At 40.7% G+C, this 26745-nt stretch overlaps 1 long non-coding RNA gene across 3 annotated transcripts in view; it reads right to left on the bottom strand.

Annotated features, from left to right (window-relative positions):
• Window positions 1–26191, bottom strand: part of LOC117232142 — a 175116-nt gene extending 148925 nt beyond the window's left edge. The window contains exons 1-6 of one of the 3 annotated variants that reach the window (XR_004493075.1): window positions 26024–26191; window positions 25171–25589; window positions 24782–24896; window positions 24392–24675; window positions 9253–9302; window positions 8516–8822 (exon numbers count right to left, since the gene is read on the bottom strand). This is a non-coding gene — a long non-coding RNA (uncharacterized LOC117232142). The remainder of the gene's footprint in view (window positions 1–8515; window positions 8823–9252; window positions 9303–24391; window positions 24676–24781; window positions 24897–25170; window positions 25590–26023) is intronic. The other 2 variants (XR_004493074.1, XR_004493076.1) reach the window with 2 other exon arrangements.
• Between the last annotated feature and the right edge of the window lie 554 nt (window positions 26192–26745).

Here is a 26745-nt window from a genome sequence, read left to right as displayed (position 1 = left end):
CGTGTATATAAATGCCTATTTCACATATACGTATGAAATTAAAAATTTTAATACGTACGAATTCATCAGAAAGTTTGCAATACGCCTGTTTAGAAGTATATATATAAAAAGAATATCTTACAATAAGTATTAAAGCTTAATACAATTGCTCTGTGAAATTCTTTCTCCTTCTGCCATTTCTCCAATTTTTCGCAAATCTAAAACCTACAATAATTAACCGTAGAAATCTAATTTTCCAACTACGTAAACATGAATAATATAATCCAGTAAATTTTGAAAACATTTCGCGAGCTATTTAAATTTACTACCGTGGCAGTGGAGATTTTACTTCGAAAATAGATAATCATAATTGCAAAGACATTCGTTATGGAAGTGTTCGCGAAGAAAAATCGTGTCCGGGGAGAAAATAACTTGACGTTACTGGATTCTAGGATCCTTACGAAATACACACAAATACGCATTAATCGCCCGGTAACAGCTTGGCGCGGAGCCATCGAAGGGTCTGCCGACTAGCTTCGTAAAAAGCTAAGCGTTCCGGATAATAAACCAGAGATTTACTTTTGACATTTTTAACGAGACGTTGCGATCGATCCGTTAATTAACGTTCAGCGTTATCAACAATGAGCGGCTGCTACATTTTAAAATATACTGTTATTGTCCACTACAATTAATCTCAATGCACAAAATTATTCAAATTATTTTCTGCTCGTTAAAAAAATTACTTTAAAAGAATTTAATTATAAATGAAAATAGAATATTAATATAAAATGTGAAAGTAGTAAGATTATACAATAATTTTAAATTATATCACAGATATTGGCGATTTATGAACAATAAAAGATTACAAGAATATCTTTTGCACATAAATGTATCACCATTTTAGCTCGAGATTTTTGACATGTTTGCGACTTCATATAAATTTCCGCGAAATCACATTAACGAATTTACTACCGTTTAACATCGCTCCTCATGGAATATTCATAAATGTAAGAAATGCTCTAATTGTTAATTATAAGGTGAACGCGACACGTGCGGAGCCGTTCGTAATTTAGAAACAAAAACTAAGGTTAACTAGCTGAAACCAAGTTATTAAGCCCTTGCCACACGTTTCCAAACTTCTTTCCAAAGTTCCCAGAAACTTCTCTCGTACTCAAATAAGAAACTTGTTGCAATTTTACATGTCCTAAACATCGACCAACTTCTTTTAAAGCATGGAAGCTGAACTTTGAATTCGATTACAAATCTAAAGCATCAAATCTAAAAGCGATTATACACTTTTCCAATATCATGGAAGAAGAAGCAATTTTCTCAAAATTTCACCACACTTAGGTGACATCGATGGGGGTCTAAAGTATTCAAATGAAGCATGGCTCAGCTTGAAACTCGTCGGTAGCTCGTTTAAAACTGGCGTGAAACGGAGAAGAAAGTGCTTCCTGTAGTTTGAGCCCGGTCGAACGGTTAGCTATTAGACAGACTGGAAGAACTGTTGACGTCCTAAGGTGTAGGTAAAACATGAGCTCTCAGTCTTCTCCTTGTCGATAAGTCGATGCGTGATTAGAGGGTGGCATTGTGCTTTGAGGGCTGCCTTCTGCTCCTTGCTCTCTTCTTCTTCCTATTACTCTGCCGGCAATAATTACAAGCGCGGCTTCGGGAGGAGCTCTTTGAGCTTATCGATTTCCTGGAATTAATAATTGCACGGCAAACCACTCCCGTCCCTAACACTGCGCCCCGTTCACTGTGGGTAATCGGCCTGATCTTTCGTCTTTCAGAGAGGCTCCCCCGTTTATGGCATTAATCTATCGTAGAAAAAGTAGACGGACGATTTCTCTCGAAGAGGAAGGCCTTTAAGGACAGAGAGATGACTGCCGCGTTATTCAGTCGTCTCGAACTAGCTTTTCAGTGGAACATCGTTCTCGAATAATCGAATCGACGACACGGTCGATCGATCGTTCACAATTAAAAGATATGAGATTTCTGCGAAAATAAATTTTTGTTTCTCCTATCGTATAAGGAACTCTGTGTATAGCACGGCAGAAAGATGGGAGCTGATATATTAAGTTGTACAATACAGTCAATGGTACGTAATTTTAATAGTTATAGGGGAAAGGTAGCATCCGCTACTGGTTCTTGATATTACATAAACAAAGACTTATAAGGTGTTTAGAGATTCAACGTGTTGACTGAAAACTTATTCCATCCCCTTATTGCGTGGTTCCTCGCTTCCTTTCCCGATACGAGCTCCCGCTGAGTTTTCGGATAAATTTTACGGGTCAAAGTTCCGAAGTTCCAAGGAGCTCGGGAAACGCGATAGACAGCTTATAGGATTTTGCCGTGGCAGCCGGCAAAATTTTCTGCTTCGAATATACGTCCTTTTCATTTGTCCTTTCTAAATTTCAACGCTTCAATCGCCGTATTCCGCCAACGTGTAGGCACTTTCTAAAAACACGTGGAAAACTGAAAATCACTTAAAAAGACAAAATCTAAAAAGACAAGGAAGAACGAGAGTGGGAAAGAGAGAGGAAAAAAGAGAAACGCAGGACCGGAGTTCGAGGCAAGAACGTATCGATATCCGTGCAACGATATCGCGTGCACCATCGAAATCGATAAATAACCAAGGCCCCGGCATAAATCGTGGCTTCGCTCCTTATAAATCCGACTCTGGGCACCAGGACAGACAGTTCCACGCGCTACCCGCCGGATTTTACTAATTTTCTGTCGTGCAGGCCTCGCCTGTTCCTCGTCACAAAGGCAGATAAAAGGAGGGATGCGCGAGCTTCGCAACTTTATCCTCCTTTTTCTTCCTTTACTTCCACCTCCTTCTTCTCCTTCTTCAACTTCTTCTTCTTCTTCTTCTGATTCTTCTTCTGTTCTCTTCCCCTTTCTGCTTCTTTCTGTCTCTGTTGTTTTCCTTGGACCCCGCCTTTTTCTCTTTCTTCTTGTCTCCGTTTCTTTCTCCGCGCTTCTACACCTCCTCCCTGCTTTTTCTGTCTCCCCCTTGACCCCCCCCCCCCACCTCCGTGTCGAGACCACGTGTGCAACTCGTAGAGAGTGGGTGCACCGAGGCAATATATTTCTGGCATCCGTTCCTCCTTCGCCTCGTCCATCCATTCATAATATGCATACGCTTTTGTTGTCGCGTCCCTGTTGGGTCCGTTTTTGTTGGGCCATTAGAGGCCCACGTATCAATTTTTCTTGTAGCCGGGATGCCACCGCCGCGCTGCACCCGAATGAGATTGAAAATCGACGCGCTACATTGCGGCCTGGTGACACGATGTCGATGCGAAAAATTGCGCGTGGGCAGAGATAATAAGGATATGTACAGTGGCTAGGAGAAGTATTTACATTTACATGTTGATTAATTAGGTTCGAGTATATTAGATTTCCTGTGATGTATAACTTGTATAAATGTATAATCTGTTTAAAAAATGTATCATTTGAAAATTAAAGTGTAGGTATGCATTTATCTTTCATAGTAACTGTAACCCAGCAATAACTACATTACTGCTTGGGAACCATCATTTGTGGAAGACTTCTAGATTTTTAATTTTTTGTTCTTCTTTCTCTGTTTCTTGTTTTTGTATAGACACCTATGAAATCGTAGCAATTTGTATATGTTGACTCAGCAGTCGTTGGGAATCAACGAGAATTGGAGATATACATACGAATTGTTTAAAAGTGTACGGGCATCTGAAAGGTGTTAAGAAAGCAATAAAAGTTGTCTTGGTGGATACCTATACTTCTCAAACGAAGAAGAATCGTGGTCGAGATAAATTGCACCGCTAGACATCGTGATTTAAATCTTGCTAATAGAAACCGGTATTCTTAGTCAGTCTGGACACGCTTGATCGCGCATAAATTATAATAAATAGGAATATATCAAAACTTGATAAATAATGGACCGACTAGGAATGTTGTGGAAAATAGTAGTCGATTCAGGATCCGAAGTTCTCGAACCACGGAATATCTCTTGCTCGTTTATTTTATTTACTAAGAGAATTAAGAAATTAATGGATTCTTAACAAATATTCTTAAGCAATATAGAGAATTATTATTTGACATTTGGGAATTGTTGGAACGAAGATGTTACAGTTTTTCATGGTTTTCATATTTCTATTATAAATCTTCCTAATAAAGGTAATAAATTTCTTTTTCTATAATGTGCCCTATTAATAAACGATGAAACGAAATATAATGAAATTCAGATATCAGAGAAATCAAATTTCACCTGTACAAGTCTGTTACCAATAATCAAATAACCAAGTTTCACGCGATTAATAAGCCATCGAGTTCCAAATAATTCAAACTTTTTCGTCACACATTTTTCTTGAACCAACCTGTTCCCTCGATAACACAGTCCATTAATTCCTGCGTGCATCTAATGCGATCCAATTTACCCGGAGATCCACCAGCATAATCCGTCCTCTGGTTTTCGAGCGGTCGCCTCTGAATAATGGTTCCGATCGTCGATCTATTTCTCCAAGACCGGACGAATATCGGCCAGGCCATCGAGAGTTAGGAGCCCCGTCGGGAAGCACGGGTGAAATATGTTCGGCAATTTTTCTTACCACGGGAACGAAAGTTGCATCCCGGTCTCGTACCTGTGTAAACCTTTCTATTCGCTACTTTTGCAATTTCCGATCTCTCTCTCTCTCTCTCTCTCTCTCTATTTTTCTCTACCTGGTTCATTCTGGTCAGGTAAAATCGACTCGAAATCCAGAGCAATCCCGAGAAGACACGCTGAGGGCAGACAGGGGAATCGGACAGGTCGATAGTTCGAAAGAGATGATGATAAATCGCGCCTAGGTTGGGCTGACGCAATTTTCTAATTGCTGGCCGTAATTAAGGGTTATTCCAAGGACCGTCTTCCGGCTGGGGCTACCAGGAAATTGCCTGGCCGGTCCCACACCTTTTGTCCTCACCACTTTCTCGGCATTCTTGCGTTTAGTAGGCTTCTCGCTTCGACCAAGTCAACCAATTTGCTTGTTGGACCTGGTGCTATTAGAAAGTGGTTCAGTTTTATGGAAAAGGGCAGTTGTCATCCGGGTGACTCTTCTATTGTGTTAATAGTAGACAATCAATCTTGTACATTTTCTTTTGAAATTTTGGGAAGTTGTCTTTTGAAATTGTTTTAGATACTTTAAAATATGTAGGCACAAGAGAAAACGGAGAATAATCACGCTAAAAATTAGTTGCAATTATGGGAAATTTCAATACATTTACATAATTTCTAAACTAACAATTTAATCCTTGTGACGGTGTAGCGTAAGATAAATTTCACATCTTAAACGTCATAAGGAATTGAGAATATGTATTTCTTATATCTAAAATGCCAAACATGCAATAAATGTCAAGGATAAAGAAATATATCTACTTCCTCTGGATGTTCCATTGAAAATACCGAAAAGAACCGAATAATATCACTACTGAAAATCAATTTCCCCTACACATCTAGACATATACAAAACCAACTTTCTAGTAGTTTCAGGAATCCCAACACCTGTCCCACACGCGTCATTCAATCTCAAACAATGCTTCATACAGATTATCAACCGATCCTGCGAAGCGACGCTGCCAGAGAAGATAAAATAGTACAGCAATAGAAAGAACCGAGAAGTCAAAATCATCGAAGAAGCAAGGAAACATGGCCGAAATCTTGGTTGTATCTGAACGTTCGATCTTCCGAGCGGAGAACGTGATTGCGATGCCTTATGACTTTCTTTCCCTTTTTTCCCCGGTTTGTCCCCGGGGCCCAGGCCGAAACCTGTACCGATATCCGGAGCCGCGTTCCACCGGAGACGACTTATAGCGGCCGTAGAAAGGTAATGGATCCCAATAAAGCATCGATACGTGTCGGTGTATATCAGGAGTCCGTGGGACGCGTCGCGTAAGGACTCAATACAAGCGTGAACAGGGGGCGCGGCGCGTCCAGGACGATGGGCCATCTCGTAAAATAAATCGGTGACATCTTGGAAGGCTGGTTGGGCGATTTGTGTGACGGACAAGCGACCGGGCTATACGGCCACCGCGAGACCGTATGAAGACGTCACTGGCTCCGGTTCGAGCCTCGTATCGGCAGAATCATTTGTCAGGAGTTTCACGTCGCGCGGCTGGAGGTCTGTCTACTTCTGATCGACCCGCTGATTGACTTATTGTGCAGATCGCGGATAGTCGCCTGTCGACGTGACAGTGATGGCTTGATGGCCCCGCGCGCCACTGTACTGCACGCTCATGCTAAATTGTTTTTCCAATGTAATCAAGCTTCGTCTCCTTCTTCCCTTCACGTTTCTTTCTGTTTGGTCAACTTCCTGGAGGAAATCGAAGGTTACGTCGCATCGTCTTCATATCTCTTGTAAGACATCGGTGTCGGGAATAGAAGATTATGTAAATAGCTAGTGGATGTTTGCAATTGAATAAAGGATAATCGAATAATCCTGAAGACGAGTGAAGCTTCATAGCGTAATCATCGTTGTAACTTCGTATTTGTCATTTTAATTTATGTAATTAAAGGAAGAGGAAAGAAGACTTCAGTCTATGTTTTATTGGGAAAATTTGCACATTTGCGGTTTTGACATAGCGTGGGCTATATGTTTCATGTTATTTTTCTTTTGAAGAATTACCGGTATTCGCTGTAGATTTTGTAGAAAGCGAATTTTTCCTCGCTTGTCGGAAAAGAGATTTCGATGAACGTATAGTTAGTTGTAGAACAGTATGTTACTGATACTAACGTTTAACTAACGTTAAATTCCTAAATTTCTTCCACTTCCTGACATTTCGAAAGTTACATATAGCTTGTATAATCATTGAGAGTTTATCCGAGAAACAGTTCAGAGTTACAAGTTGCAGTTAGATATGATTTGAATGGTGTTCGTTGAATGTCAACGATTATGATATACGATGGGACAATAAAAATCTTTGCAGTAATTATGTAATGGCAACGAAACTTCATTAATCTCGAGCGATGCAAAACAATCTATAAGTTGAACCTGACGACATTTCGATGAGCGTAAAGTTGCGCTGATGCTAAATCACAGCCAGAGTAATTGCGCAATCAACAGGAGCCCTGGTACAACTATCAACGTATTAATTTATCATTATTTCATAGGCTATAGAAAAACATTTGTCATGGCGTACGTTATTCCTTATATCTTTGACTAATGATTAATTAAAAAGACATTAATCCGTGCGTCTTCATTTACATCCAATACACATCATATGTGTACTAAAGCGCCGATACACTGGAATATTCACATTTTTATCGTACGCAATTCGTATTTTAAACATTAAATTCGATTTTTCTATTGCTAAGTTATTGCACGAATATCACAAAGTTTTCAAATTCCGAATCTTCTTTTCCTAAAGAATGCAAGAATTTGGAAACAGAAGATTAAGAAGTGTGAACCAGTATTGAAAGATTGTCCGTAATAGAATCGATTAGTCCTTTTCTAGGTCGACAGAAAAGTTACTTCGATCGGTTATTTATTGATAGTGAAGATCTGAAACTTCTAAATTTCCAATCAAATATCGCATTTTAATATTGGTACATAAGTTTCTCAAATCTGTTTTACACGCATCCCTAGACGTAGCTCATAAGCTCCTGAAACAAGGAGAAACAAAGGCTGAGTAGAAAAATGAAAGGAATAAACTACAATAATAAAAACACCTTTGAGAATCGATTAATATCGTAAAATCCAATAAATAGAAACTTATAATCCCCATTTATCTACCGCTATTAATTTCTCGAGATCTACCTGTTTCAGAGCTGTAAGGCTTACGTAAAAGCATACGTAATTCGAAGATCTTCGATCGGCAGAATGGTGGTCGAACGATAGTTGAAACGGCGCGAAAGGAGCAGCTAAGCCATAATTCAAGAAAAAGGGAGGCGAGCGGGGCACAGTGGAGTGCGTCACCCATTGTCCAAAGGCGGGTGTGGTTTGTCGTTGTTGGAGCAACGCGTAGGATGATCTACCTGGGCCATACCTTGCCCACAGCCAGACTTTGCTCGTCTCTCTAATGCTAATATCGTCTCCGAAATTGTACGAAGGCGAGACATGTCTGGTCGGCGAATTTTGCGACCATAAATCCATTAGCCACGCTCGTGAAAAAGGCTCACTGACAATGGGAATGGTGGCTTGACAAACACTTACAGTTTCTTATACTTCTTTTACCCTGAAAACTTTCTAATGAACTTAGTATTGACTCGTTTCACCGAATCGTTTCCCGATCGATCCTGAATCCAGCTCTATTACACGCTCATAGATCAGTTTACTTGATAAGAAACATAGACACAGGCACGTACAAGGGCCAACTGCTTATTATTACGAGAGAACGTCTAATAAAAATTACTTCCTCGCCAGATCTAGATCAGATAATTGGCCAGATTATCGCCGGTTTTATTTACCAGGGCTGTTTCAAGCGTACAAGTTGGTTCCACGAAAAAGAAGAGCCTAGTAGGCCTTTCGAGTAGCTCTCACAAAGGCTCTCGCGACTGTCATCATCTTTATTAAGTACGCAGTACCTTTCAACCGGAGAGCTGGATTTCCAAGTCTCTTCATCAGTCGTTCCGCTTAATCGGGCCCCGAAATCTTCCGTCCAACGAGAATTACCCAAATCATCGTTCCCCGAAAGCGGCCACCAAAAACGTGCTCATAAACTTCTCTCGAGTCCTCCGGAACAGAAACGACGTTTTCTGCATTTATGGGAGACGTGCTCCTGTCGTTGAATGACACTGCTATCAGCCAGCCAAAATCGCCCGTATCAATCTCTTCAACGGACAATTGAAATTGACACCGAGTCAAGGGGAGGAAGGTCTCACACCCGCATGCCTAAATTGTATCAGCGAATCAGTCGCGGTCCTCGGTCCATTCGGGCCGATTTCCACGATTAACGCGGTGTGCACATCCAACACCGTCATCCAATAAATTCTCAAATATTAATCACGACCTTTTTTCCTTCCTACCACCCTCGCTAGGGTTGCTTTGTGATATTTGAAAATTTATGGCCGTTTAGACAAAAAAGAAAAAAAAGAAAAGGAAATATATTAGGATGATTTTATTGGAGCTTTTAGAGTTCGATACCTGCGTTTCTTATGATGAGCATTGTGGCAAGAATAGAAGGCTATATAGAGCGATTGATACGCTAAATAAAGCGTTTTTAAACATGGAAAATGATTTGTTTTCTACTTTTGAGTTTCAGGACGGTGGTTAAATCGAAATAAATCTTTTTGACGTAGAAATATAAATACAGGTTACTTACTCTTACTGCGCATTCACTGGTCAGAATCCAGGAGGTGTTCATCAAAGGTGCTGTAACAAATAAACGTAAGAATACACGATTAGTCAGTTTCACACAATGCTAAGTTCGTGTTTCATCAATTGTCGTAATGTTATTCAAATGAAGTATAAGTATCTTTAAGTCGAGTGCATCGCATTTTGACACGCAATAAAAAATAAAAGATAGAAACCCGTGAAACGCCTCGACCTCTGAAGCAACTTTATCCAAATAGTTTCTATTTTTCAGCTGAACGAAACAATGTTTTCCCTTTGCGCCAAAAATGCTTTGCTAGCAACATATTAAAAAGAAAGAGGAGAGGAAAAAGAAAGAAAAATAGATCTCATACAACGTTGCATCGTTCTTCTTCTTGGGGGCAGCACGGAGGTGTAAAACGCGGAGTTTTCTCGGCGACGTAAATGCCGTAAGCGCGATAAATTTCCCGTCGGGAAGGGAATTCCAAAAGTTTCCGATTCAAAAGACGCCGCGTGGAGAAGCGGGGATGCGAAGGCGCGGCCATGAATTATGCATGAAAGCTTCGATTCGCGGATTAAGCGAGCGCAACCCGTGGTTCTAGTGTCTATTCTTCGTCCTGAAAGCCGAAGCTAGCCAACCGGAGCTGTCCGTGGCGAATGTTGAAAGATTCGGACCGTAGAGAATGGATAAAATCGTCAAAGGGACCAGAATCTATGAAAGCATCGCCAAAACGATCCAGTTTCCTTTGAATAACTCCATCCCTGCACAACTGCTCTTACTACATCAAACAGTATCACGATCGAAATTACATTCGTCACGTTTCTGTCTTATCAGATACGTATCGAGTTGCTAAAAAATTGACTTTCCTAGTTTCAGTATTCTTCCAACAAAACGACGATGTATTTCTTCGGAACTAATTAACCCTACGTGTAACTTAATATAAAAAATAATAAGGTAATAAATATTTTACAGCGATTTCTAATATTCCCGATCGTTAAATCTTGCCAGCGTACTTCCACGAAACCATTTAGTTTCTCCTCCGCGTATCGATAACGATCGGAGGGCATTATCCTCAGAGAATAATTTATCATACGAAGAAACACCAACCATACTATTTCAAGCGGAGCCGCCGAAAAAATGTGGAACTAGCGAAGATCGATCAAAAATTTCTATCACGAATGAAGGCGAACCGGTACCGGGGACCGTTTCGGCGGCTCAACCACATCAAAAACCGATCGCGCGGGACTCCAAGACGCATCATAATTATCATGGAGCCCCGTTTGCGCGGGTGGAATACGAAGCAGCCGGGGCAGCCAGCAAGTCTCTTCTCTCTCGCGGTATCAGGCATTTCTATTTACGGCCATGGGCTCCCGGGGCCGACGAGTTATGATATTGTTTCGGCTGCTTCTCGGAATCTACGCGATCGGTGACTCGGATAAACCCAGAAAGGGAGAGAAAAAGAGAGAGGGAGCGAAATCTGCCTGCCTCCGCAACCCTATCTCGGTGCTTTCTGTACCTTCCGACCGGTTGGACCGCGGACAGAGGGAAGCGGGGTCAGACGGAGGTATACACTTTTATTTCTTCATCAGGCAACGCTCAACTTGCCTACCTTTTATGATCGTCTGACTGCTTCATCAGTTCACCAACTTTCCGAACGCTGTATGCCCAGTCAGGTTCCTGATTTCATGGTGTTCCTTCCTCTCTCCCTCTCGCTCTTTTTTTCCCATCCGTTCTATCTTCCTCGCTTCCACCTTTTTCTTTCGTCTCTGTTTTCTCTGGTTCATTGCTTGTTGCCGCGGAACGGATTTTTCTTTGTGCTCCACTGGAACGTTTGGATCGCGGATTTCACGGCAATTTGGAAATTGTTACGCGACAAGCTCGACCGCCCTTGCAACAGGCCACGAGCCGGTGAATCGCGGAAATTTTTCGTTCCACGTTTATCGAATGAAAGAATTTGTATCAACTTTGCTGCTCGAACTACGTATCGCGTTTACGGATCAAGTTTAAGGCCGAAATATCATGCCCATTCCCTTTTGAACTTGTTTGAAATGTTTGTTGTGTTAATAGAATTATGCCATTCGATCACCTGCATCGCTATTTTTACGTTCACAAATATCCTTCCGAAGGGTCTGAAGAAACGTTATATAACAAAGATATGGATCACAAGAAAGAGAATAAAAAGAAGACGACTGCGCTTCTCGTAAAATGACAAAGTTTCTTTGTACACCGATTGGATCTCCCAATATGCTAAACGAAACCAAACTATTACAATTTTTTATGTACGAGTTCCAAATGTAATGTGTACACAAGTATATTTGGAGTAACTAAACAATACAAAAATAATAATCAAAACCTCTCTGATATATCTTCCAAATTTTATAGCAGTATTTCGATTAATTTGAAAAAGATCGATCAATCTTTGCTCCCATTTGCTGAAGTTACTCCGAGTAATCGTTGTCAAAGGTTCTCAATAACTTTGATATCAAGTTAAGTAGTTAAGCTCAATTGATTAATAATTATGCATAGTAGGTGATTATGGTCGAACGATTAAATTCGGAAAACAAGTTGACCGTGGCCGACTGCGCGAATCGTCGCGATAAATATCTCGGTATTTAAGAGAAGGATATCCAACTGACGAAAACGCACGTGAACCCGTCGAGGCGGCACTGTCCCTAGAAACGAAGTGCAGTAAAACGAAACAGCGATGACGCGCACACGTGTTCGACACGATTACTATTCCGCGGCCGTGCCTGTCCGGTGACTTATGTTAATGTTGTAATTATATCATCCTAATCTACCGAGTCGCCGCGTATACATAGCCTACGTGTCCACATCCTATCAAATACCCATCTTGAAAACTGCTATACGTGCCAGAATGCAAACTCCACAGTTGCGAAGCGAACTCGCGTTTCTCTGAATCTCACGGACACACTTTGCCCGTTTCAGCTTTTCAGTCTCCTTCGTTTCGTCCCGTCTATCCGCTCCTCTCTGTGTTGAAAGAACCGTCGTGTTAGGGCGGATAAGTGGTTGGAAAACCTCTGGACGGAAGTGGGTTATGTGAACGCGAAGGGGTTTGACCTAGAAAAGTTCCACCGTAGTTCGGTGGATCGTCGAAGTTCCGCTTTTGAAGAAGATCGAGCCGTTTCGAATTATTGCGCTTGCTCTTCTGCCAATAAGTTGAGACGGTTCCTCCAGTTAGAAGGAACGTATTAAGATTCTCGGTAATGAGAAGTTTCGTTAAATAACATTCCTTGGAGATCATTGTTGTAGCTATGTGATTGACGAAAAGTTTTCAATTAACCTGATTTTTAAAAGCTCGATTATCAATATCATAATTTTCGATATCGTTTATACGTAAAAAAATGAAATATACTCAAAAACTTTCAGAAATCACATTGCAAGATACATTTTTCGTACATTGACATTAACAAAAGCTACAAATATACCTACAGAAACGTTTAAATCATAATTTAACATAAAAGTATCATGTGTAACGTTGAAGTGAACTTTTCATCAATTATTCACAACTTTAAGTGCAACATAACGATACCTAATTAGCCCTGCGATTATGTTTGATCCTATCAACGTTGCCAATGTTGTCCAACCTTCGTTGCTGGAGAACTTAAGCATAATCAAATTCCAATAATTCACGCTACCCTAACAGTTTTCCTAACCACAAAACGGGCCGTTTTAACCCTGAACAAAAGTTGATGCAGAAAAGGAGCGGTAGTTGAGAGAGCAATGGCGAATATTCGGTGGAGGGAAAGAGAGGCGAAGTTCCCAGAGAGTTATCCTAGGTTAGTTATGGCGGCGACAGTCCCCGCGCGCGGTTACAGAAGTATTTGAATGGCTGTCGGCCCTTGTAAGACGTCAAAAAGTCAAAGGGAAACCACTAAAATCAGTTAGGGATCTCAACTATGCGTGAAAGTAAGAGGGGACAAGAGAGAACAGACTCCAACGACGAGGAAGGGACTAGGAGATCACACGAAAGGATCGGCGGAGTTTATGGAAATTTTTTTTCCCTCAGAAAAGGACCGTTACACGCGTTTCGCCTATTTCCGTGGCACGACCACTTATTGGCTACATTTTGTCCTTAAGACAATAGTTTGTCGTTCTTTACGACCCCGCCGATATCTCAGTTCGAGAATTATTGTCCGGGAATGTGTGTCCTTTAGTCTGTAAATCGTGAAATATGTCCCGACCCATGCGACCTACAGGAAACGAGGAAAACGAGAAGCTGAAATCTCAATGCGCTATCAATACAACGCTGCACTTTTTCGTTACGTGTATCGTACGGAAAAACATCATCTGGATATTCTGATCGTGATATTCGTCATTGTTATTTACGTAATATATGTTGAAACGAAAAACACGGTTTTTAATAATTAACCCTCTATAATTATAAGAAATAAACATTGTTCATTTCGATGATGTGATTTGGATGAAGTATACGTTTACTTTCAAGGCTGATGCAACTAAGAATTATTTTCACGAACTCATAAAATTTCATCGGTGGAAATCAATCTAGATTCACACGTTCTTATCTGAAGAACAGAAGAGGGAGAGAGACAAGATTAGCTAATTCTACACCATAAAGATCAATTAGTAACAATGGTGTTTAATCTGCTCCGCCATTGAAGAGATTAGAAAAGTTGAATGGCACGTGCCGTGCCGCATGTTTCCCTCATCGACAGCGAAACGAACGCTTCAAGTGCATCAGAATTCATTTGATCGCGTTCCAAGAACACGCGCACGATTCTGTGCAGCATGTTACCCCATACACAGCAAGGAAGGGAGAACGAGAGAACGGAAGAAGGAAAGGGACATGGCCGGTAGAGCCGCGGCGTTGCGAAGATGCGGATACATTTTTTACAAAACGTTTCTCATTCCGCGGCGCATTACTAGAGGAACGAGAGAGGGATGATGCGCGGGGAGAAGCTTGGACAAGGAGCAGGCCACGAACGGAAAAGAGGGAGTGGGAGGGAAGGCGAGCCTGAACATTTCGTGAAACAAGGAAAAATGCGACTCCACCGAGGCACGACCGCAGCATTTTTGTCTTTACAAAATTATGTATTCCGCAGGCCTCCGCCATATCTCTCAAAGCATAACAAGTTCCCTCTGTGTCTCTCTTGCCTCCCCCCCACCCACCCGCCCTCCAACTCACCCCCCTCGACCCACGACCACTATTTCTTCCTTCTTCGCTCTTCTCGACTACGACCCACGAGATACCACCGTCCTTCTTTCATCTTCCACAGCTCGTTTGCTCTTTCTACCAGCCCCTCTCCTCTTCCTTTTCCGGCCGTGTGCTCGTGGATCTCCTCGTCCCATCCGCGCACACACCCACGGCGCGGCGTGCCACGTCTTTCCGCAGATCCACGTCCATCGTTTTCCTACGACGTAGAGTCCGTACGGACGCGAGCCACAGCTACCGAAATCGAATATCCTGCGGGAGGAGAAGCTCGACCGTGGGATAGTTCAGCCTGTTCATCGTGAACACCAATCCTACGCTTTGATTTTCTCGCTACCTTCTACCTGGTTAATAATCCCTTCAGCTGCCCTATACTGGATTGAAATGCTTCCATGTCTCTACCGTTGGATTGGAAGGTTCTTAAATTTCCCGAGTCTAAATCGACTCTTGGTTATGTTTGCACTGCTGTTTGTACTGCTGTTAAGTTCGTTAGACTCGAAGGGGTTTCGCTGGGTTTTTAAGTCAATTTGGTGTCGTGTTTCTTTGTCGATAATGGTCCTCATATAGTAGCAATATAGTAGAAGCATTTTATAAATTAGGGTCTTCGTTCTAATCAAGATGCATTAGTTTCGAATCTTCAATATTGTCATGATTATCGACTAGAGTCGAGTACGGCTTTTACAACAAAAATTAATGAAATATTATTTTTGTTACGTTAGTAGAAAAATTCAGTAACTTCGAATATTTCGCTGGAAATAATAAACAATCAAAAAAGATTGACCCTTATATGGAGTGGCTGTAACGTTACTAATCGTCGTAGCATTAAACAGATGCGTTGCAAGTAACTTACACTATGAATCTAGAAAGTTGTATCGAAATCTGCGTGTCACACTTGGCTAATATTCCTGTTACTGATTCATCTAAGTTGCTCAATGGTTCGCACAATACGACTTCAGCGAAGTAAGCCTTTAAGCCTACCGTCATGTCAGAGGAATCCACGATTTCATTGAGAGACGAGCCAGTTAACACGAACCACGGTTGCCACCGTAAAATTTTCGTTTCCAGATCACGGGGGATCTGGTTTACTGGCGGAGCAGCTTGGAATCGGCGCGAACATCGTCGGTTTCCACGATAGCCCATGTTGTAGAGCCTCGTAACGGTATCCAAGACAGTTCGTGAAGATTTCAGCTCTCGATCGGCCGATGTTCGAGGAATTCGACTGTCGGCCGCGCGATCGGCAATGGTAGACGTTTTGTAGGACCGTTAGACGGTTGTTGACGAGCAACTGTTTGGACATTATGCCCCGCTTCTCTGTAATCTGACCGATCTCAGCCGGTGTTCCTTACGGGGGTTGGGGCGGCTGGTCGTGTGGCGATCCATTACACCTTCCACGCGGTATCTTCTCGCAGCATCTAAGACAAAGTCTCTGAAGAAGGCGAACAAGAGAAGGGGGAGAGAAAAGGTATCCGTGTCAAACGAGGAGGGCCACGGAAACTCCCCGCACCCGACGACATTGACGGATTCTCGTCGCGGGCTCGATGCGATCAACGCCATGCCGATCTATCATTCCATTCGAACAGTGCTCGCCAACTCCTATTAGAGTGAATGATCGCGTGGAACGTTTCTTTATGCTATTCGAGGGATTGTCTCGTTACTTAACAGAACATACAGCGCGCGGTTACAACGATGATACGATCTCCAGAGATAGTGCAAGGTCTTGCACGAAGGTAAACGAATAGTGGAATGAAACAATTTGGAGAACATTGACATCGACTAATCGAAAAGTTTGACTTTCATTTGCGATCGTAGATAATCCCAACGAAATTTCAAAATTGTATTTGTTCCTTCGGAATTACTATATCACTGAAATAAGTTTCAAACGTTTTATTCGACGAATGGTAATCTAATAAAGACATTGCTGAGTATCCCAAAATTTCATGCTTTTTGGAGATTGAGAAAAGCGAAAGAATGAAGTTTGAACATAAATGATTCAGTTAGCATGTGGTGGATTAAGAACACAAGCTACGCTTTCTGCAATAAATAAGAATTTCATTAAAACTTTTGTGAAAGATAACGCCTGATATATTTTAATGACGCTGAATCGAAAACACACGAAGCCATTTGCGGTGTTAATATTTTCTGAAATCTTATTCCTGGGTCCCTACTGTCAGTCATTCTCGTCAGAAAAGCACGTCGTTAATCGGACCCAAAAACACACCTAACGAAAATCCTGATTCCCGGGGATTTTCAAATTTCATAAACAACGTTCGTTGAAACACGATATTTGCGGCTGTTATCGTCCCGTGGTATCTCCGTCTAACCTCTCGAAATTTCATGAAAAAAGCAATCGCCGCGAGGACCCGTTGTAATTCGCGATTGGCCTCGTCGAGGAACGACTTTATTGGAGCTCCATTAAACGGGAAAAGCAGCGAACATCGTGCACGTATATGACCGTCATAAATCGATCGTTGCGCAAATTGCCTTGGCCCAACATCTGGCATCGTGTTTGCCTATCAGTCGGATCACATTCAACGGCGGTGAAGGACAGAGGAACCGGGAGGAGATCAGAATTCGATAAAACCGCTCCAGACCCCGGTGTAAAGTGCTTTACCGCGCTCCGGAGCAGGAGGTAAATTGCGCGTAGTGCTGCGTTCGGATCTTGTAGGAACGAGTTTCGCATTTTACAGGCGTGTGATCGTTCTACTAAACGACCAATCGAATCGTACTGGATCCCCCGTTTATTCGCTCCTCGAATGGATCCGTTGTCGGGCTATTTACTCTTCGAGCCACGAAGAACGAACGCGCGAGCAACTCTGTTCTCCGTGGTCGTCCCGTCGTGCTTTTCTTACGCGCCAATGCGTCATGGCCACGGCCACGTTAACGTTCGTGTTTTCTGAAGATGTTGCTTGCCTTTGGATAGTTCCTTCAATGGGCTATGAGTAATGCTCCGAAGAACATTTTTCTGGCTGTCCTCCTCTCGATTGCCCGCATCTCTCCCACAGATTCCACGCTTTGCTGGAATTAAGTTCGCTGAATGCGGGAACATCATATTGGATGAAACGTCGGTTTACGTCGATAAAGGGTTGTTGTCAGACAGTTTCAATTATATTGCGTTTAACTTTATAATTTTTTCTGCTATTTTCTTTCATTAGCGCGAATGAGTTTTATGCTTATGAGTTTTATATCATCAGACAAATATTTCTTACAAATTAGATACTCGACAAAATGTTTGATTTAGTGTGGCTAATTGATAAGAATGAAACATACAAAAATTCCTAAATCAGCCTTCTGTCACAAACGTGGAAAATTGATTTACTTTTATCGAGTTTTCAATTCTTTGCGCTTCTATTATTCGTCTCACTTATATAGATTGACAATTATAACTGGAATTTAGAAATACACAATATCATTCATGATATAACTTTTCACTTCGATGTCCATAGAAATTTTGTATGAAAATAATATCACAGAAAATATGTTGCATCAACCGTTGCCATAAAAGGAAGCGTTATATTTATATGGATATAATTACCGGGCGCAAGAAACTACCTATTTGCCTCTTTATTACTTTCAGACTCCAGTCGACTTGACTTTCTGTAACATCGTAGCGAAAACGATGTTTAATTAACAGTAACATCAGCTCGTAATTACTTATTGCGTATTTTAATGTATTCCCCGCGTAAAAAGATTCCAGCAGGTCTAGCACGGTTTTTACGAAACTGTCCTGTGATCCAGGCTAACCGATAGCGTCTAGCTTCTACTAGCCGATCGTTAGATATACGGAAACTTTAACGTGGTTCAGCATCACGGCAGTCAGTTATAAGATAGCGACACTATATGATAGTCGCGATGCTCGTTCGAATTTCAATTTTACACAACGGTGTTAATCCACTCGTTGCTAATTGGAAAATTAGTTTGGGCATACGCGAGCAGATCGGCGAATCTGATGGTGATTCGAGGATTCGAAGAACGTCACGAACCTTTTATCCCTTTCTGTTTTGGCTCGCTTGAACCCTGTGAGAAAACGTTCAATTAGCTACGAATGAGAATCGACAGGACGTCTGAAATGACCGTCATAAAGTCTTCGACGAATTATCGTGTTTTCAGGATCCAGTTGAGTCCTCGAAGCGAGAGGCTATCGATAGAGATTGGTATCGGGGAGTCGATTTAAGGTCATGCCCGGAATTCCTGATGATTCTATTTCAACCTCGTTGCCTTTCCAGCCTGATCCTGGCCCATCTTTATGTCATCAGCTTCCTCGATAACTATACCGGGCCATCCCATCTCCTCGACTAATAAAAGTCTCGATTTTAACAGCATGACGGTTCTACTACGGTTCTGATATGTTGATACGTCAAGAATAATGGCTTTAACAGGGTACACTGGTTTTAGACTATTCGAAAGTTTAGTATTCGGGCTTTCTTGTTCTTCGAGTCGATGATAAGTTCTAAGCTCAAAGGTATTTGAGTTTAATTTATATGTTTCTCGCGGTACGTACAATTGGTAAATCTCGTCGCATAAAACGCAGCAAAAAAAATTATTATGAAATACTGGAAACCATTATGTAACTCAACCTATACTCTCGAAGATCATCTGTGATCCAACAACATTGAACAGTAACAACGTTGGTATTTTAAAGACAACGTTCTGCAAATAGATTTATAATGGTCAAAGACACACTCTATAAATTATGTTTTACGATACCAAAAGAACCATAGGCGCTAAAAAATCAAATTAAGCGTCAGAACGAACAAATTAACGCAGATTGGAGGTTTGAGCAGATCAGCGCGCGAATAGGCCACGTGCAGAGGTGGTCGGGGCAACATAGACAAGCGTCCATTAACAATTATAATAAAAGAGCCGGCGTGCGGACACCAGAGGAGACGAACTCTGCTCGGTCCAGGGATAATTTTAATTTAAACAAATGGTCAAGAGGGCGGCATCTTTGTCCGCGTCTTGTATTATTTATGCCCGACTACTCAGAGTGCACGTGCGCCGCTGTGTCATCGGCGGGACGGGTGCGTTGCCTCGTGTCGTGTCAATGTTTTCCTGAACCCACCAGGTATACGACGTACCTGCCCGACGTATTCTCTCTATCTCTCCTACTTGCTTCTTCGTTGTTCTCCCCCCTCCCCTTGTCATCTCTTCGTCGTTCTCTGCCCCTTTTGCCCTGATTTATGCGATTGCGACTAGAGATGCCTCCTCCGCTCATTAGCAACTGGGTTCTTGACCCCTTCGCTCTTCATGGTTAGACTTTGCACTGTTTACAAGGTAAACAGTGTTCCCAATGTCTTTGAATTTTTTGTTTGAATCAAAAGAGGATTACGTATATGGTCAAGGGAATTTGGAAAAAGTTTGCTAATTATTTCGAGAAGGAATTCTTGGTACATGATTGGCAAACTTGAAATTCAAATTTAACGATAGAATTATATATGTATAATTTTGATTGTGATCACTAGGTCGCAAATTCTTATGCAATTTCATACTTTCACGAACATAACTAAGGAAAATGTAATACTTTACGTATATCTTTAAAGTTTGAGGTTACCGATGGAAAACTTGTAGTTTGAAAAATGAGAATAAAATGAAATAATCGAAAGAGTTTCGTTAGTGGAACAGTTCTCTATAGTATCAATATAGAGCTACAAAATCAAATTTTACCAAACTCTATAGTTATATTCTCGGTACTTTTTTTGGAAGTGATTCCGACGAATCGGATATAAAATTAAAATTTGGAAAATAGGTTGCTCAAAGTATATAATCTGTATTGGGTTTGTTGCGCGTCACCGATGACGTGATGAAATTTTCAGATTGCAAAGAGACGCCGATAAGGGGACACGAGGTTCGCAATTTGCGGGGAAATGAAGGAGTTAGGCCGCTCGTTGCAGGCCGAAGCGACCGTTTGACATTCCAGTCGTTGTTATTATCGGCAGACCGGCGGATCTGGAGGGACTCTGATGACTCAGAGCTACCGAGCCGTTCTGCTAATTTTTCAATTTATTCCTCCAATTACGCCGGGTACGCGATACGCCGACAATTGGCCGTTATTAGTTTCGAAACGCGACGTTCAGGCCGGGGTTTCCGTCGTCAGAACGAATTCGCAACTTACGAAGCTCTGACGTCTTCTACCACTCCTCAACCGCTTCTAGCAAACTTTCCCTTCGGCGAAATTTGAAAGAACCTTCTTACAAGTTGCAGCAAATTTTTTGTTAACAATAAAATTGTTAGGTTTTCCTAGCAAGTTAATTTTTGAAAGTTTTTTAAACAGATGAAATGTCTTAATTTAGAAGATGGTAATATTTCCGCAATTTTCTGAAAATTTACTACTAGATGAATTCTTGAGTACATCAATTCTTCTTTGCAACATTTTTCTAGAAAGAAATTGTGTATGTTAAATATACACTACGATTTGCAAACTTGCAATCCAAACTTGCAAACTGACCCTTCCACATTGTCCATTTATTGTAATTTATCATTCTATCCGACGAATAAATCACGTAAAGGTTTCACAACCCACTTAACCAATCATTTACGACATTAGCAAAATAAAAATCTAAAAAGGTCCGATACTAGAATACAAATACGATACAAATCATCCAAAAGCTATCAAATATTAACTAATCATTCCTAGTCTCTCGCTTATCGTCGCACGTTCAAACTATTATCATTGACAACCACTTAAACTCAGAATTCTTCCATTTAGAATCTTAGATCTTGGAGAACTGCATGGAGGACCAATGGCCTCGCGAGAAGCACGGAATCTTCGGGAAAAAGATGCAAAAAGTGTTGGACGCGGTCGCGGTCGCGAAGAAGTGGAAGAAGCATCGCGAACGCGAAAGGAAACAAATAGGGGAAAAAGGCGAAAAAACGAAAAGGAAAAGAAAGAAACGAAGAAAAAGAGAGAGAGAGAGACATTTGCTCGAAGAGTAAGCGGGTCTCGTGAGGAGCGAGAAGGACGGTGAGAATAGCTGAAATCACGATGTGGATGGAGCAAGACCCATCCAGTCGGCAAAGGAGAAAGAGAACAAGCGAGAGCTGGAAGGAGGGGGGCGAGCGTGTCCCGAGCTACCACGCGGCGTCTATAGGCCCTTTGATCTTTGCCGCTCTTCGCTTCTGCCTCGCTCTATCGACACTTCATACTTCTACGGCTGATCGCAGCCATAAAACATTATACCAGGGCTCGGCAGAGAACCGCGAGACCTTCGTTCGACGGTGCCCCATTGTGTCCGCCCAGTGCACAACCTCTGCCCGCCTTTCCTCGCTCCCCCGCGAAACCGTCATCACGAAACCTAGCGAAATAATTAAAATGCGACGCTCCATCGAAAAGCCAGCAACCCGAGTTTTTATGTTCCTCTCCATCGCGGACTGAATGTCTGCAACGGTAGACCTTTTCTCGAAGACCTGTCCTGTTGCAGGTGCGAAAAGTATTAGAGAGGAGCGTGAAGATGATGTTTGTTAACGAAATTGGCGTACGTCGTTGGAGTATTTTTGGTAATAAGACGGGGTAATCGGGGAATTTTAATGGACAGCGAAATCTGTTTACGCTGTTCATGCTTTTGTTGGCTCGATGGTTAGTGCGTTTTGCGTATAAATTAATACGATGCTTGTAGATTTATCTATCTCTAATAGGATTCAAAGTTTGCTTACGTAATTTCATATGATTTTTCCTTCTATAACTTGATCATTAGTTTTACACAAATTGATTAAATAATAAATTGATTGTTTAAAAATTACTGATACGGTGTCCTCCTACGAAGTGATTTGTATTTATCTTCGCATGTTATATAAAAACTTTTGAAACCTAATAACGTGTTATTTATTATATTTTGCAGAACATATACTTTGTTCGCTATTTCGTCACTAAAAATTTTCATTTTTAGAGACAATTGTTCAATGATTGCTATGAAATATAATCAATATTATAATTAGTATTTTGGTTATTGAATACCAAATAACAATTAAAATCATATCAGAAATCAGTTCGTCAGAAATGTAATTTCCTTGTTCGTACGTCGCTTATTGTCAGTATCAGTTGAACGATAGCTTCCGCGAAATAGCAAAGAATTGCCTGCGAGTTTTTGCTGTACAACTTTTACCTGTGGAAATAGCGTTGAATTTATGGGCTATTAATATCTGTAATGCTGCGGCTACATAGACACAGACGTATCTATTAATAGGGCCAGCAAAATACTAGCGTGCACCGCAGTTAACGCACCCACCACGCTCAAGAATGATAAAGTTGGCTGTCGCTCGCACTCTATCATGTTGTTAAGACCGAAGGTGCGACATTTCTGCGGCTGGTTTGAACGTTACTCTAAAATAACCGGATCCGAAGAGAAAAAATTGTTACGACTTCCATCTCGAATTGCAGAATTTATTCCGCCGGCAAGATTCATACGATCTCTATTATACACGATTTCTTTTCATTCCACGTTTAAATGACGTTTCATAACATGAAACATCACGCGAAACGTTGCAAAACGTCGATTACACGTCGCTGATTCGATAAATATATACTATACAATCTTTATTTTTTATTACGATCCAACGATCGTTTCTAATGGAAATTCGTTTAATTGGAAAATAGAGAGAAAAGAAGTAAGAGATCTTGCCGTGAACGTCGTCGAAAGAAAGATGAAAGACGTCGATGGAAAGATTTTGTTCGATATTTTACGACGTGGCGCATTCGTGGTCCGCGACCTCGAGAAACACGCTAGGTCGGGTCATTAAGAGGCCACGAGGACTTTTGTTTTATAGAGGGCTCTACGGTTTAAAGGAGATAGTATCCTTCGAACAGGGAAGGTCAGCCGAATTCAAACGGCCGTCTGAAAAGGTCCTTCTTTCCCGAGAAGTGGCCCGATCGTGTTACACCGGCATTTCGGGCCTCGTATCATGGTAATTATCCATCCTCTTGACTATGGAGACACTTTGGATTGGGTTACACTTGTTGGTTTATGCAATTAGTGGGCATCATTTTTTACGCCTGCGAAATAAATTCTACCTCTTGCCATACGTTCGTGCAGAATTCTAAATTTTCAATTTGTATTTAATATTAAGACTTTCTGTAGACATTGTATATTTGTTTTTAATTATTCTTATTCTTTCGATATCCATTTCACTACTTAATTCGTTTTACCATATCACCTGATTTATTTCTCTCTTATTAATTAGTCTTGAGAAAAATACAATAGTTGTTAACAAGCCTGTTCCCTTCGTCTATGCTTTATATCAAAAATTCATTTCTTTTTAAATTGGAAATTGGTAGTTTGTATTACACAATAAGACAATCAATCGCAGGTCCTTCGTATCTTGTTATTTATGAGTTTCTAGTAATATAGTGAATCGCCTGTTTATATGAAATTTTCATTTCCAGCATCTTATCGTTATACGTATCTATCAATTAAATCTATCAATTATGCAACTAACCGAAAAGCTAAAAGCATATCTATAACATCCATTAATCCACTAATAATCTATCCGAGGTGTATCACATTATATCATCTTGTCCCTTGTCATATCCTGCCTGTTTTTCTTTTCAATTGTACATCAGAGCCGAAGCAAAGCGATAGAGACCGTAGAAGCCATCAATTGTATCCACAACCTCTCCCTTTCGTTGATTAATCGATATTTCTGAAAACGCCCATGGGACCCGAACTCATCTTTCTCGGTCGTCTCGGGAGACTCAGGAGGGACACGAATCATACTGTTACGGATACGATCCGTTAATGACCGAATTAATTTTTCCATGCGACGACGAGTCGTACACACGCCCGAGAAGAGAACGACAGAGACGGAGGATAGAGAGCGTTATTAATTAACTTGATAGACCATAAATAAAGCTCGACCCGCCCCCTCCACCAACCGCCTCCACCACTCTCTGGAGACGAATATAAATAAATAAATGTCTCCGCACGATGCGTTATGTTAATTGGGGCGTTGTCTCACAGCATTCGCACGCACCTATTCTCATTAGCCTTTTACTATCGAACAGGACTCGTTACATTTATTTTATAACCGCGTTCTTCTTCCGGTCCCAGCATGAGTTACCATCCCACTTACGATGTCGTGTTGCACGTTTATTAATGCTTGCAGCTTTTCTTTCTTCCATGTGTCGATCAGTTCACTATCTCGTTGGTGGTTCTCGTTGCGAGAATGGAATTAGATTTTTACATAACTTTTAACATCTTGAAGATTGCAAACACAGAGTTTTTGATAGCGTAACTTGTTTTTAAGAAGTAGTAGACCTATCGATGGAGTTACACAGATATAATGAGGTTTATATTTTCTTAGATTTTTTCAGTATAAGTAGTATTAAAATGGTGTTTAATATATTAGATAATTTATACTTACTTAGTAAACGATTGTTTTCTCAGCAGAGTATTTTCAACCTATTTCAAGTTTTTAAGTTCTTTTCAGCACTCTAATAAACAGAGTAATACTTTGCGGGACTACTTACAAGAATACCCTATAAAGAAGAATTATAGTAAATCTCTATTTATTAGGACGAATTGAACTTCTATCAAGTAAATTCTTTTATTTGAATAAAAAAACGTAATGGACAGAATCAATGAATGTCTATTACATAAACCGTTTATCTTCAGACATCCAGATAAATAGAGCATTCATTTGTATTTACATCACATAAATAAATTCTTTCAGAACTATTACGCTTTTAGATTTCAGTTACATAACATAACATATGGTAAGAATAACAGTAACCTAAGCTGCAAGTAACTTACACAGGTCTTTGATCCGTTAATATCTTGGATTTATTGAAGACACGTGAGACACTATTATTTCGCTGGTTAGAAGAATTGCTAGTTGACAAGGATCGACGAAAGATCGTGGAATCGCAACGCGTACACGAAACGCAAGGGAATTCGGCGATGGCCTGAGAAGTGGCAAGTAACGACTCGCGTCAAAAACGCGACAGATCGTCGTGCATCAAGCGTGGCCGTAACAGGCGCTTCGCGACGCGCTCGTTACGAGTCGGCCTTGTTCTGATCCACGTTGCATTTAGTCAGGACCACCCTGTATCCGCAAGACGCATCTGCCCACGTACGTGGACCGCTCCCGACGAGAATATTTATACAGCCATTGTCCCCGAATCTGGCGCCGATAACTCAGTCTAATTATGCGCGCGCACCGAGATGGATCGCTAGAAAAAGTACAATAGAAAAACGGAACGCTTAAAAATTTGGAAATGGATAGAGATCCTAAGAAAGAATAAAGAAAGAAACGTTTCACTCCATCGATCTTACTATATTTGAATCGTCAATAGTGATAATTAAAATAATTGTCTATCGAATCTGTACTTCTGTAATTATATTACCAGAAGTTTAGTGGCAACTAAACTGTCAAATATGTGTATATATATATATGTACATACAGCGTATGTTCTTTCTAAATCATATAAAAATTTTCGTACGCAGAATTGAACAATAACAAACTCAAATAATGACAATAGATTACAGATACGAATGTAATAATACATTGACATGTTTATTGTATTAATTTTTCTTATGTTGCATTCGTAAACATGACAACGAAATCTAGCCTTTACTGTGTAGGTTAATATCAAAGAGAGGGTACCTGATATTTCACGTTGCTATCGGCTAAATATCAGTCCATATGCAGCAATCAGCTCACAGCACAAACACACATATACACATACTCATACACTGAACATTTTAAAAAACATCACAAATTTTATATTCAATCGCGAGAAAATTCTACGTGTCATCAATATCCTCGCCATCTTAGAAATGACGTTTCGCATCTTCGACGTTTGATGTGATTGGTCATTTACAATTATAGCGTCGCTACTAGCGGCGGGCCCATTTGAATTTTAAATTCAAAGCGGTTCGTAGTTTCTCACTGTGTATTAGAAACAGCAAAATTATTTCAAATAATTCGGAATATTTAAAACTCTTGAAATTCTTAGTAAGTATAAGAAACGCAAAGATAAAAATGTCTATTATGCATATAATTCGTAGAAATATATTGTATAAAGTATTTCAAGTGGAATACTGTTTGTAATATTTTATTTAATAGACGAAACAATTCGTCGTTTAGGTTTTTATTTCTTAAATTGTGTTCAATTTTTGCATAAATATCCGCGGACCATCGGTAAGTTTTGAATTTTGTCTCGAATTTCTAAGTTTCGATAACTCTTGAAAGTATCGAAACTCCTGAAAATCTTAACAAGTTTCACATTCTCCTATTCGAATTACGTATTATTTATTCCCATTAATTCAAATACTGGAGGTACAACTGAATTACGCGAACGATTTCGTCGAATCAACTCAATTTTT

The sequence above is a fragment of the Bombus vosnesenskii genome, unplaced genomic scaffold (assembly GCF_011952255.1).
Source record: "Bombus vosnesenskii isolate JDL3184/JDL3185 unplaced genomic scaffold, Bvos_JDL3184-5_v1.1 scf7180000013263, whole genome shotgun sequence".
Classification (NCBI taxonomy): domain Eukaryota; kingdom Metazoa; phylum Arthropoda; class Insecta; order Hymenoptera; family Apidae; genus Bombus; species Bombus vosnesenskii.
This window is presented reverse-complemented; position numbering and strand designations above follow the sequence as displayed.